At 45.2% G+C, this 13,380-nt stretch overlaps 2 non-coding genes across 2 annotated transcripts; both read left to right on the top strand.

Moving 5' to 3' along the window:
* The first annotated feature begins 842 nt into the window (after positions 1-842).
* Positions 843-916, top strand: TRNAI-AAU (transfer RNA isoleucine (anticodon AAU)). The gene has a single exon. It is a non-coding gene; the product is annotated as a tRNA-Ile (tRNA).
* A 7,254-nt stretch (positions 917-8,170) lies between these two features.
* On the top strand, positions 8,171-8,244 carry TRNAI-AAU (transfer RNA isoleucine (anticodon AAU)). Its single transcript has one exon. It is a non-coding gene; the product is annotated as a tRNA-Ile (tRNA).
* The last annotated feature ends 5,136 nt before the right edge of the window (positions 8,245-13,380 follow it).

Genomic DNA, 13,380 nt, shown 5'->3' with positions numbered 1-13,380 from the left:
AACTCTTTAATGCCGCATCCACCCAATGGGAAAAAAAAACATTGGTGCCTCCCCTCTGAATTGTCCACAATTCTTCTATTAAATTGACACTGTTTAAATATGTCTAGACCTATTTAAACATTGCAGTTAAGTTCTGTTACTGTTTTAAAAATGCAATCAAATACATGACCCCAAATATACTATTCTGGTCAGGCCTGCCCTACTAACCAATTGCAGCGTCATGCTCTGCTGAGTAAACTGATCTCACGAGAGTGAGGAATGCACAGGCCGGGTGGTGCCCGGCGCACAAAAGCGCGCCTTCTTGTGTTGTACGTCGCTTCGCGCAAATGCAAACTCAGATTTCCTGCACTGTGGTCGGCAGGAGAGACATGGGAAGGCGCAGTAGGGAAGGCTTGAGCAACGAACCGTTGGCTATGTTTTGTTGTTACTTTGTTGACATGAGCTCAAGTAATTTGAAGCAGAAGGAACGGCCAGACCTAAAAAAAACTCTCTTACCTCCAACGCCGAATAACCACTATAATTATAATATCTCAAAAGCAGCTGGCCTTGTAAACTTAATGAGCAAGCAAGCCAATGCATTTTGGGTTTTGTTGTAAAAGAATAAAAATACTATCCATTCTTTCCTTTTTTTCCGGCAACAAGCGATGTTACAAAGATATCACAGCACACAGTGAGATTGAGTGAAAGAAGAGGCACTGAGGCTGGCGTGCAGCACTCCACAGCTCTTGTTATTGTAATCCAGACAGGGGGCGGAAGGAGAAAAGTATGAAGGAATTGTGGTAGTGAGACCAACTCTTCTATCTATCTGCATTACATGGAAAAAGGATATCTTTAGTACTCATGGCCAGTTAGCTCAGTTTGTTAGAGCGTGGTGCTAATAACGCCAAGGTCGCGGGTTCGATCCCCGTATGGGCCAGGTTTCATTTTTTCTCTCAACTAAACTCTTTTTTTCTCATTTAATCAAGCTCTTATAAATCCATACACTCTGTTGCTCCAGTATACGTTCACTTTCGATTAGTCCTTCTTTTGCCACTGCTGACCAAAGCTCAAGCCGGCAGCGCCCGTAGAACAACACAAGTGCAAGGGATTGTCTCTCCAAGATGGAGACACTGCCTCAGACTATGTCTCGTGAGAGGTGGAGGGAGACCAAGAGCTGATTATTAGATGCGTGGGGATAAGAGGAACATAACTCAGGTGAACAGATTCTGGATAGTGATGCTATAGCTAGGATCAGCAACGTTACAGGGGAAAGGATAGGAAAATAATTAGGTGACAGAAGTATAGAAGTGGCTACAAGGGGGTGTGTCTCTTAAGAGGGCCGAAAGATACACTGAAGGCGAAGGTGAAGTGAAAGAAGAAAGAAAGATCAAAGGAAGTCGACAGTGATTGAGAGAAAACTCACAAAGGCAAATTGAGCAAAAGACAAGGCCTGGGGAGTTAGACTACTTCAATGCAAATTTACGCCGCAGATGAGCATGACAACTGACCCTTGTACAGTGGTGCTGAAACAATTTTCAGTGTGGGGGTGCTGCCATCAAAGGGCTTCTGAAAATCCAGGAATTATACAAAGAACAAGTCCTGCGGAATGAGCCACGCACATTCAGAAAGAGTGGTGATGCGTTGGTTACTTATTGGTAATCTTCATTAGCCTTAGTCCATTGCGTCCTTGTGACAGTCATTACAAAGTAAGGTGATGTCACCTTCCAACAGGAAGAAAGAACAGGAGGATCCTTAAATGCTAGCCCCATGCACCCAACCTGGGTGCCGAGCCCTTGCCAAAGGACTGATGGGAAGGTGGGCAGGATGTAATGTTTGTGACAAAGACAAGATGGACTAAGGGTAATGCAGAGTTCAAAACATTGGTACTCAAATGCAAAACAGAAAAATTATGAAGCCATAATGCTTGACAAATGTATGCTCTGAGGACCAAGTAGCCACCCTTGGAATTTCCTAGATTGTTACTCACTGGAATTCAACCCAGGAGGTGGCCATTCCTCTCGTAGACCATCCCTGAACTGGAAGATATTCTAAAAAGCCTTGCAAAGTCAGAAAAATTGACAACTTAATCCACCTACTCAGAGTCATAAAAGTCACCTTCTTGTCTTTTCCAGGCTGTCCAAAAGTCACAAACAAGGAGTCGGTTTTCCTGAACTGCAGAGGCCTGGTGACATAAATGAAAAGAGCTCTTTAAACATCAAGTGTATTCAGCAAATGTTCCTCCGGAGAGGAAGGAGAGGGAATGAAAGAAGGAAGAATTATTTCCTAAGATCTATCAAAAATAGACTTAACCTTTGCAGCAAAAGTAAGGCTAGGCCTTAAAGTTACCCCATCTTCCAAAGTATCAAATGAAGAGAGGACAGCATTTTAAGGCTCCCAGCTCCCCAATTGTTCTCAGCAAGGTGATAGGAAATAGGAAAATAACTTTATAGGAAACAATCTTTATGTCTACAGTATCCAGATCCTCAAAGAGATAAAATTGCAAAGCCTATAAAAGAGTAGGAAGATTCTGAGTTGGAGAAAAGGGATTTTTCAACTGGTCTTACAATTAACAAAAGATCAGAACAGTCTAGACACCAAAGATTGTAACATCGACGAAGGTACAGAAAAGTCCCTAAAAACCTTTATCGCAAAGCAATGAGCTTTCAGAGTGGAAAGAGATTCAACTGAAACCCATTCAGAAGAAAATGCAAAATAGCAGACAAACTACAGGTAGGTGCCAAAAGATCATGAGCAGAACATCACGTCTCAAAAGACTTCCAGTTCTTTGAGTAAGACTTTGAAGTAGAAGGCCTGCTGGAGTGCTGAATTAACTCCACTAAGGAAGAGGAAAGACCCTTTGCTAGCAGTCCAGACTTCTCAACCTCCAAAGCGATAGAGTGAGTTGGAGCAAGTAGGTCAGGGACGACGTTCTGAGAGAGACACACTTGAGCAGTACTCAAGGAGGTAGAAGAGCCAGGGGTTCAGAAGAGGAAACCATGACATCTCTGGCCAATAAGGGCCCACAAGAATAAAGTTCCCTCCCCCCTGCTGAGACTTGAAGAGAACAATCTGGATCAATAAAAAGTGGGGGAATGTATAAAGGAGACTTCTCAGCCACTTTATCACCAATACGTCCACTACCTAGGGTCCTTGTTCCGGAATCCTGGATCAGAATCGACAAAGATGAGCATTGTCCTTGTTTGAAAAGAGATCCAGAAAGGGTTTCACAAACTCTCGGCATATCTCTCAAAACAACGACTTGGATAACGTCAACTCCAGCAAATTTGGAAACCTCCAGCTGTCTGCCATCACATTGTCGGTGCCCTTGATGTGTACTGCCGACGCGTGCAACAGGTTGATCTCTGCCCAATAACCCAATTGTTCTGCTATTGCATTGAGGGATTTTGAATGCATGCTTCACTGTTGGTTAATGTAAAAGACAGCTACCTTATTCTCTGTCTTTACTAGCACATTTTTTTGAGACAGATGATGATGGGAAAACTTCAAAGCCCTGAAGATTACCATCAACTCCATCTATTTCCATGACCTCCGACTCTCTAGGAAAGACCACTTGAATCGACAGGATCAGTCCAACACAGTAGCTCTCCAGCCAGGTTTGCTGGCATCTGTTGCGAGGATTCAGGAGCATCCAGGTATATTAGTGTCCACTTAGACCAGTGGTCTTCAAACTCTTTAATGCCGCATCCACCCAATGGGAAAAAAAAACATTGGTGCCTCCCCTCTGAATTGTCCACAATTCTTCTATTAAATTGACACTGTTTAAATATGTCTATACCTATTTAAACATTGCAGTTAAGTTCTGTTACTGTTTTAAAAATGCAATCAAATACATGACCCCAAATATACAATTCTGGTCAGGCCTGCCCTACTAACCAATTGCAGCGTCATGCTCTGCTGAGTAAACTGATCTCACGACAGTGAGGAATGCACAGGCCGGGTGGTGCCCGGCGCACGAAAGCGCGCCTTCTTGTGTTTTACGTCTCTTCGCGCAAATGCAAACTCAGATTTCCTGCACTGTGGTCGGCAGGAGAGACATGGGAAGGCGCAGGAGGGAAGGCTTGAGGAACGAACCGTTGGCTATGTTTTGTTGTTACTTTGTTGACATGAGCTCAAGTAATTTGAAGCAGAAGGAACGGCCAGACCTAAAAAAAACTCTCTTACCTCCAACGCCGAATAACCACTATAATTATAATATCTCAAAAGCAGCTGGCCTTGTAAACTTGATGAGCAAGCAAGCCGATGCATTTTGGGTTTTGTTGTAAAAGAATAAAAATACTATCCATCCTTTCCTTTTTTTCCGGCAACAAGCGATGTTACAAAGATATCACAGCACACAGTGAGATTGAGTGAAAGAAGAGGCACTGAGGCTGGCGTGCAGCACTCCACAGCTCTTGTTATTGAAATCCAGACAGGGGGCGGAAGGAGAAAAGTATGAAGGAATTGCGATAGTGAGACCAACTCTTCTATCTATCTGCATTACATGGAAAAAGGATATCTTTAGTACCCATGGCCGGTTAGCTCAGTTTGTTAGAGTGTGGTGTTAATAACGCCAAGGTCGCGGGTTTGATGCCCATACGGGCCAGGTTGCATTTTTTCTCTCAACTAAACTCTTTTTTTCTCATTTAATCAAGCTCTTATAAATCCATACACTCTGTTGCTCCAGTATACGTTCACTTTCCATTCGTCCATCTTTTGCCACTGCTGACCAAAGCTCAAGCCGGCAGCGCCAGTAAAACAACACAAGTGCAAGAGATTGTCTCTCCAAGATGGAGACACTGCCTCAGACTATGTCTCGTGAGAGGTGGAGGGAGACCAAGAGCTGATTATTAGATGCGTGGGGATAAGAGGAACATAACTCAGGTGAACAGATTCTGGATAGTGATGCTATAGCTAGGATCAGCAACGTTACAGGGGAAAGGATAGGAAAATAATTAGGTGACAGAAGTATAGAAGTGGCTGCAAGGGGGTGTGTCTCTTAAGAGGGCCGAAAGATACACTGAAGGCGAAGGTGAAGTGAAAGAAGAAAGAAAGATCAAAGGAAGTCGACAATGATTGAGAGAAAACTCACAAAGGCAAATTGAGCAAAAGACAAGGCCTGGGGAGTTAGACTACTTCAATGCAAATTTACGCCGCAGATGAGCATGACAACTGACCCTTGTACAGTGGTGCTGAAACAATTTTCAGTGTGGGGGTGCTGCCATCAAAGGGCTTCTGAAAATCCAGGAATTATACAAAGAACAAGTCCTGCAGAATGAGCCACGCACATTCAGAAAGAGTGGTGATGCGTTGGTTACTTATTGGTAATCTTCATTAGCCTTAGTCCATTGCGTCCTTGTGACAGTCATTACAAAGTAAGGTGATGTCACCTTCCAACAGGAAGAAAGAACAGGAGGATCCTTAAATGCTAGCCCCATGCACACAACCTGGGTGCCAAGCCCTTGCCAAAGGACTGATGGGAAGGTGGGCAGGATGTAATGTTTGTGACAAAGACAAGATGGACTAAGGGTAATGCAGAGTTCAAAACATTGGTACTCAAATGCAAAACAGAAAAATTATTAAGCCATAATGCTTGACAAATGTATGCTCTGAGGACCAAGTAGCCACCCTAGGAATTTCCTAGATTGTTACTCACTGGAATTCAACCCAGGAGGTGGCCATTCCTCTCGTAGACCATCCCTGAACTGGAAGATATTCTAAAAAGCCTTGCAAAGTCAGAAAAATTGACAACTTAATCCACCTACTCAGAGTCATAAAAGTCACCTTCTTGTCTTTTCCAGGCTGTCCAAAAGTCACAAACAAGGAGTCGGTTTTCCTAAACTGCAGAGGCCTGGTGACATAAATGAAAAGAGCTCTTTAATCATCAAGTGTATTCAGCAAATGTTCCTCCGAGAGGAAGGAGAGGGAATGAAAGAAGGAAGAGTTATTTCCTAAGATCTATCAAAAATAGACTTAACCTTTGCAGCAAAGGTAAGGCGAGGCCTTAAAGTTACCCCATCTTCCAAAGTATCAAATGAAGAGAGGACAGCATTTTAAGGCTCCCAGCTCCCCAATTGTTCTCAGCAAGGTGATAGGAAATAGGAAAATAACTTTATAGGAAACAATCTTTATGTCTACAGTATCCAGATCCTCAAAGAGATAAAATTGCAAAGCCTATAAAAGAGTAGGAAGATTCTGAGTTGGAGAAAAGGGATTTTTCAACTGGTCTTACAATTGACAAAAGATCAGAACAGTCTAGACACCAAAGATTGTAACATCGACGAAGGTACAGAAAAGTCCCTAAAAACCTTTATCGCAAAGCAATGAGCTTTCAGAGTGGAAAGAGATTCAACTGAAACCCATTCAGAAGAAAATGCAAAATAGCAGACAAACTACAGGTAGGTGCCAAAAGATCATGAGCAGAACATCACGTCTCAAAAGACTTCCAGTTCTTTGAGTAAGACTTCGAAGTAGAAGGCCTGCTGTAGTGCTGAATTAACTCCACTAAGGAAGAGGAAAGACCTTTTGCTAGCAGTCCAGACTTCTCAACCTCCAAAGCGATAGAGTGAGTTGGAGCAAGAAGGTCAGGGACGACGTTCTGAGAGAGACACACTTGAGCAGTACTCAAGGAGGTAGAAGAGCCAGGGGTTCAGAAGAGGAAACCATGACATCTCTGGCCAATAAGGGCCCACAAGAATAAAGTTCCCTCCCGCTGCTGAGACTTGAAGAGAACCATCTGGATCAATAAAAAGTGGGGGATAGTATAAAGGAGACTTCTCAGCCACTTTATCACCAATACGTCCACTACCTAGGCTCCTTGTTCCGGAAGCCTGGATCAGAATCGACAAAGATGAGCATTGTCCTTGTTTGAAAAGAGATCCAGAAAGGGTTTCACAAACTCTCGGCATATCTCTCAAAACAACGACCTGGATAACGTCAACTCCAGCAAATTTGGAAACCTCCAGCTGTCTGCCATCACATTGTCGGTGCCCTTGATGTGTACTGCCGACGTGTGCAACAGGTTGATCTCTGCCCAATAACCCAATTGTTCTGCTATTGCATTGAGGGATTTTGAATGCATGCTTCACTGTTGGTTAATGTAAAAGACAGCTACCTTATCCTCTGTCTTTACTAGCACATTATTTTGAGACAGATGATGATGGGAAAACTTCAAAGTCCTGAAGATTACCATCAACTCCATCTATTTCCATGACCTCCGACTCTCTAGGAAAGACCACTTGAATCGACAGGATCAGTCCAACACAGTAGCTCTCCAGCCAGGTTTGCTGGCATCTGTTGCGAGGATTCAGGAGCATCCAGGTATATTAGTGTCCACTTAAACCAGTGGTCTTCAAACTCTTTAATGCCGCATCCACCCAATGGGAAAAAAAAACATTGGTGCCTCCCCTCTGAATTGTCCACAATTCTTCCATAAATTGACACTGTTTAAATATGTCTAGACCTATTTAAACATTGCAGTTAAGTTCTGTTACTGTTTTAAAAATGCAATCAAATATATGACCCCAAATATACTATTCTGGTCAGGCCTGCCCTACTAACCAATTGCAGCGTCATGCTCTGCTGAGTAAACTGATCTCACGACAGTGAGGAATGCACAGGCCGGGTGGTGCCCGGCGCACAAAAGCGCACCTTCTTGTGTTGTACGTCTCTTCGCGCAAATGCAAACTCAGATTTCCTGCACTGTGGTCGGCAGGAGAGACATGGGAAGGCGCAGTAGGGAAGGCTTGAGCAACGAACCGTTGGCTATGTTTTGTTGTTACTTTGTTGACATGAGCTCAAGTAATTTGAAGCAGAAGGAACGGCCAGACCTAAAAAAAACTCTCTTACCTCCAACGCCGAATAACCACTATAAATATAATATCTCAAAAGCAGCTGGCCTTGTAAACTTAATGAGCAAGCAAGCCGATGCATTTTGGGTTTTGTTGTAAAAGAATAAAAATACTATCCATCCTTTCCTTTTTTCCGGCAACAAGCGATGTTACAAAGATATCACAGCACACAGTGAGATTGAGTGAAAGAAGAGGCACTGAGGCTGGCGTGCAGCACTCCACAGCTCTTGTTATTGTAATCCAGACAGGGGGCGGAAGGAGAAAAGTATGAAGGAATTGTGATAGTGAGACCAACTCTTCTATATATCTGCATTACATGGAAAAAGGACATCTTTAGTACTTATGGCCGGTTAGCTCAGTTGGTTAGAGCGTGGTGCTAATAACGCCAAGGTCACGGGTTTGATCCCTGTACGGGCCAGGTTGCATTTTTTCTCTCAACTAAACTCTTTTTTTCTCATTTAATCAAGCTCTTATAAATCCATACACTCTGTTGCTCCAGTATACGTTCACTTTCCATTAGTCCTTCTTTTGCCACTGCTGACCAAAGCTCAAGCCGGCAGCGCCAGTAGAACAACACAAGTGCAAGGGATTGTCTCTCCAAGATGGAGACACTGCCTCAGACTATGTCTCGTGAGAGGTGGAGGGAGACCAAGAGCTGATTATTAGATGCGTGGGGATAAGAGGAACATAACTCAGGTGAACAGATTCTGGATAGTGATGCTATAGCTAGGATCAGCAACGTTACAGGGGAAAGGATAGGAAAATAATTAGGTGACAGAAGTATAGAAGTGGCTGCAAGGGGGTGTGTCTCTTAAGAGGGCCGAAAGATATACTGAAGGCGAAGGTGAAGTGAAAGAAGAAAGAAAGATCAAAGGAAGTCGACAGTGATTGAGAGAAAACTCACAAAGGCAAATTGAGCAAAAGACAAGGCCTGGGGAGTTAGACTACTTCAATGCAAATTTACGCCGCAGATGAGCATGACAACTGACCCTTGTACAGTGGTGCTGAAACAATTTTCAGTGTGGGGGTGCTGCCATCAAAGGGCTTCTGAAAATCCAGGAATTATACAAAGAACAAGTCCTGCGGAATGAGCCACGCACATTCAGAAAGAGTGGTGATGCGTTGGTTACTTATTGGTAATCTTCATTAGCCTTAGTCCATTGCGTCCTTGTGACAGTCATTACAAAGTAAGGTGATGTCACCTTCCAACAGGAATAAAGAACAGGAGGATCCTTAAATGCTAGCCCCATGCACCCAACCTGGGTGCCAAGCCCTTGCCAAAGGACTGATGGGAAGGTGGGCAGGATGTAATGTTTGTGACAATTTCAAGATGGACTAAGGGTAATGCAGAGTTCAAAACATTGGTACTCAAATGCAAAACAGAAAAAGTATTAAGCCATAATGCTTGACAAATGTATGCTCTGAGGACCAAGTAGCCACCCTAGGAATTTCCTAGATTGTTACTCACTGGAATTCAACCCAGGAGGTGGCCATTCCTCTCGTAGACCATCCCTGAACTGGAAGATATTCTAAAAAGCCTTGCAAAGTCAGAAAAATTGACAACTTAATCCACCTACTCAGAGTCATAAAAGTCACCTTCTTGTCTTTTCCAGGCTGTCCAAAAGTCACAAACAAGGAGTCGGTTTTCCTGAACTGCAGAGGCCTGGTGACATAAATGAAAAGAGCTCTTTAAACATCAAGTGTATTCAGCAAATGTTCCTCCGGAGAGGAAGGAGAGGGAATGAAAGAAGGAAGAATTATTTCCTAAGATCTATCAAAAATAGACTTAACCTTTGCAGCAAAGGTAAGGCTAGGCCTTAAAGTTACCCCATCTTCCAAAGTATCAAATGAAGAGAGGACAGCATTTTAAGGCTCCCAGCTCCCCAATTGTTCTCAGCAAGGTGATAGGAAATAGGAAAATAACTTTATAGGAAACAATCTTTATGTCTACAGTATCCAGATCCTCAAAGAGATAAAATTGCAAAGCCTATAAAAGAGTAGGAAGATTCTGAGTTGGAGAAAAGGGATTTTTCAACTGGTCTTACAACTGACAAAAGATCAGAACAGTCTAGACACCAAAGATTGTAACATCGACGAAGGTACAGAAAAGTCCCTAAAAACCTTTATCGCAAAGCAATGAGCTTTCAGAGTGGAAAGAGATTCAACTGAAACCCATTCAGAAGAAAATGCAAAATAGCAGACAAACTACAGGTAGGTGCCAAAAGATCATGAGCAGAACATCACGTCTCAAAAGACTTCCAGTTCTTTGAGTAAGACTTCGAAGTAGAAGGCCTGCTGGAGTGCTGAATTAACTCCACTAAGGAAGAGGAAAGACCCTTTGCTAGCAGTCCAGACTTGTCAACCTCCAAAGCGATAGAGTGAGTTGGAGCAAGAAGGTCAGGGACGACGTTCTGAGAGAGACACACTTGAGCAGTACTCAAGGAGGTAGAAGAGCCAGGGGTTCAGAAGAGGAAACCATGACATCTCTGGCCAATAAGGGCCCACAAGAATAAAGTTCCCTACCCCTGCTGAGACTTGAAGAGAACCATCTGGATCAATAAAAAGTGGGGGAATGTATAAAGGAGACTTCTCCGCCACTTTATCACCAATACGTCCACTACCTAGGCTCCTTGTTCCGGAAGCCTGGATCAGAATCGACAAAGATGAGCATTGTCCTTGTTTGAAAAGAGATCCAGAAAGGGTTTCACAAACTCTCTGCATATCTCTCAAAACAACGACCTGGATAACGTCAACTCCAGCAAATTTGGAAACCTCCAGCTGTCTGCCATCACATTGTCGGTGCCCTTGATGTGTACTGCCGACGTGTGCAACAGGTTGATCTCTGCCCAATAACCCAATTGTTCTGCTATTGCATTGAGGGATTTTGAATGCATGCTTCACTGTTGGTTAATGTTATCCTTTGTCTTTACTAGCACATTTTTTTGAGACAGATGATGATGGGAAAACTTCAAATCCCTGAAGATTACCATCAACTCCATCTATTTCCATGACCTCCGACTCTCTAGGAAAGACCACTTGAATCGACAGGATCAGTCCAACACAGTAGCTCTCCAGCCAGGTTTGCTGGCATCTGTTGCGAGGATTCAGGAGCATCCAGGTATATTAGTGTCCACTTAGACCAGTGGTCTTCAAACTCTTTAATGCCGCATCCACCCAATGGGAAAAAAAAACATTGGTGCCTCCCCTCTGAATTGTCCACAATTCTTCTATTAAATTGACACTGTTTAACCCCTTCTGTGCCCAGGACGTAATGGTTACGTCCTGAGGCACAGTGCTGCTGTGCCCAGGACGTAACCATTACGTCCTGTGCACAGAGCCCAGAGGGAGCGCTCTCGCTCCCTCTGTGGGGTTCCCCCCCACCCCCCCAAGTCAGGGATGGAAGGGGAAGCCCTTCCCCTCCCACCCCCGACCCCCCCAACCCCCCCTGTGACGTCAGCGTGCGAGCGCGCGCTGATTAGTCACAGGGTGCGATTGAAAAAGAAATGCTTTTGCATTTCTTTTTCAATCCCATGGGGGAGGCCCCGAGAGGCTTCAAAGGGAAGGAAATGTATTTCCTTCCCTTTGAAGTCTCTCACAGGTTTCAAAAGCCGGATTGCTTGCAATCCGGCTTTTGAAACCCCACTAGACACCAGGGATTTTTTTTCCTTGAAATTGGCAAAAGGGAGCGACCCCTGGAGATTGGCCTATTATTAGGCCGATCTGCCCCCAGGAGGGGCAGAAACCTCTAGGCACCAGGGACCTTTTTTTTTTTTTTTTTTTTTTTTTTTTGTGATGATTTCTTTTTTTTTTGGTGGGGAGCGATCCCTTAGGCAAGGGTCGCTCCCCTACGGGGCAATATATATTTAGGCCATTTCTGCCCCCCTTGGGGGCAGATTGGCCTATTTTGATAAGGCCAATCTGCCCCCAAGGGGGGCAGAAACTATTAGACACCAGGGAGTTTGTTTTTGCGCGCGAATGTCACGCAACAAAGCGACCCCTTTGGCAAGGGTCGCTCCCAGGGGGGGCAATTTTTTGGGAAGGCCTTTTCTGCCCCCCCTGGGGACAGATCGGCCTATTATTAGGCCGATCTGCCCCCAGGGGGGGCAGAAACCTCTAGGCACCAGGGATCTTTTTTTTTTTTTTTTCTTTTTGTTATGTTTTCTTTTTTTTTTAGGTGGGAAGCGACCCCTTAGGCAAGGGTCGCTCCCCTAGGGGGCAAATTATATTTAGGCCATTTCTGCCCCCCTTGGGGGCAGATTGGCCTATTTTGATGAGGCCAATCTGCCCCCAAGGGGGGCAGAAACCATTAGACACCAGGGAGTTTTTTTTTTGCGTGAATTTCACGCAAGGGGAGCGACCCCTTAGGCAAGGGTCGCTCCCTGGGGGAGGGGGGGTGGGGGGGGTATTATTTTAGACCATTTCTGCCCCCCTGGGGGGGGTAGATCAGCCTATTTTGATTCGGCTGATCTGCCCCCAAGGGGGGCAGAAACCACTAGGCACCAGGGATTTTTTTGTTTTTCTGTTTTACAGATGGGGAGCGACCCCCTTGGACAAGGGTCGCTCCCCTGGAGGGGCAAAATGTATTTAGGCCATTTCTGCCCGCTTTGGGGGCAGATCGGCCGATTTTAGCTCAATCTGCCCCCAAGGGGGGCAGAAACCACTAGGCACCAGGGATCTTTTTTTTGCGCCGTCACACAAGGGGAGCGACCTCGTAGTCAAGGGTCGCTCCCCGGGGGGGGTAGGGGTGGGGGGGGCAAAATTATTTTATGCCATCTCTGCCAGAGGGGGGCAGAAACCTCTAGGCGCCAGGGCAAATTTTTTTTTTGTGTTTTTTTTATTGGTTTGGTGTTTTTTTTAGAGAAGGGGAGCGACCCATCAGGCAAGGGTCGCTCCCCTGTGGGGCATAATTGTGTTTAGCCCATTTCTGCCCCCCTTGGGGGCAGATTGGTCGATTTTAGGTCAATCTGCCCCAAGGGGGCAGAAACCACTAGGCACCGGGGATTTGTTTTTTGGCGCCAATGTCACGCAGGGGGAGCGACCCCATAGGCAAGGGTCACTCCGGGGGCGGGGGGTGGATGTTCGGGGGGCAAATTTATTTTAGGCCATTTCTGCCCCCCCTGGGGGCAGAAACCTCTTGTTGCCAGGGCAAATTTTTTTTGTGTGTTTTGGTTTTTGTTTGTTTGGTTTTTTTTAGAGATGGGGAGCGACCCATCAGGCAAGGGTCGCTCCCCTGGGGGGCAAATTGTGTTTAGACCATTTCTGCCCCCCTTGGGGGCAGATTGGTAGATTTTAGGTCAATCTGCCCCAAGGGGGCAGAAACCACTAGGCACCGGGGATTTGTTTTTTGGCGCCAATGTCACGCAGGGGGAGCGACCCCATAGGCAAGGGTCACTCCGGGGGCGGGGGGTGGATGTTCGGGGGGCAAATTTATTTTAGGCCATTTCTGCCCCCCCTGGGGGCAGATCGGCCTATTATTAGGCCGATCTGCCCCCAGGGGGGGCAGAAACCTCTTGTTGCCAGGGCCAATTTTTTTTTGTGTGTTTTGGTTTTTGTT

This window comes from Pleurodeles waltl, chromosome 12 (genome assembly GCF_031143425.1).
Source record: "Pleurodeles waltl isolate 20211129_DDA chromosome 12, aPleWal1.hap1.20221129, whole genome shotgun sequence".
Taxonomy (NCBI): domain Eukaryota; kingdom Metazoa; phylum Chordata; class Amphibia; order Caudata; family Salamandridae; genus Pleurodeles; species Pleurodeles waltl.
Note: the sequence above shows the minus strand (reverse complement) of the source record. Positions and strands in the feature narration are given on the sequence as shown.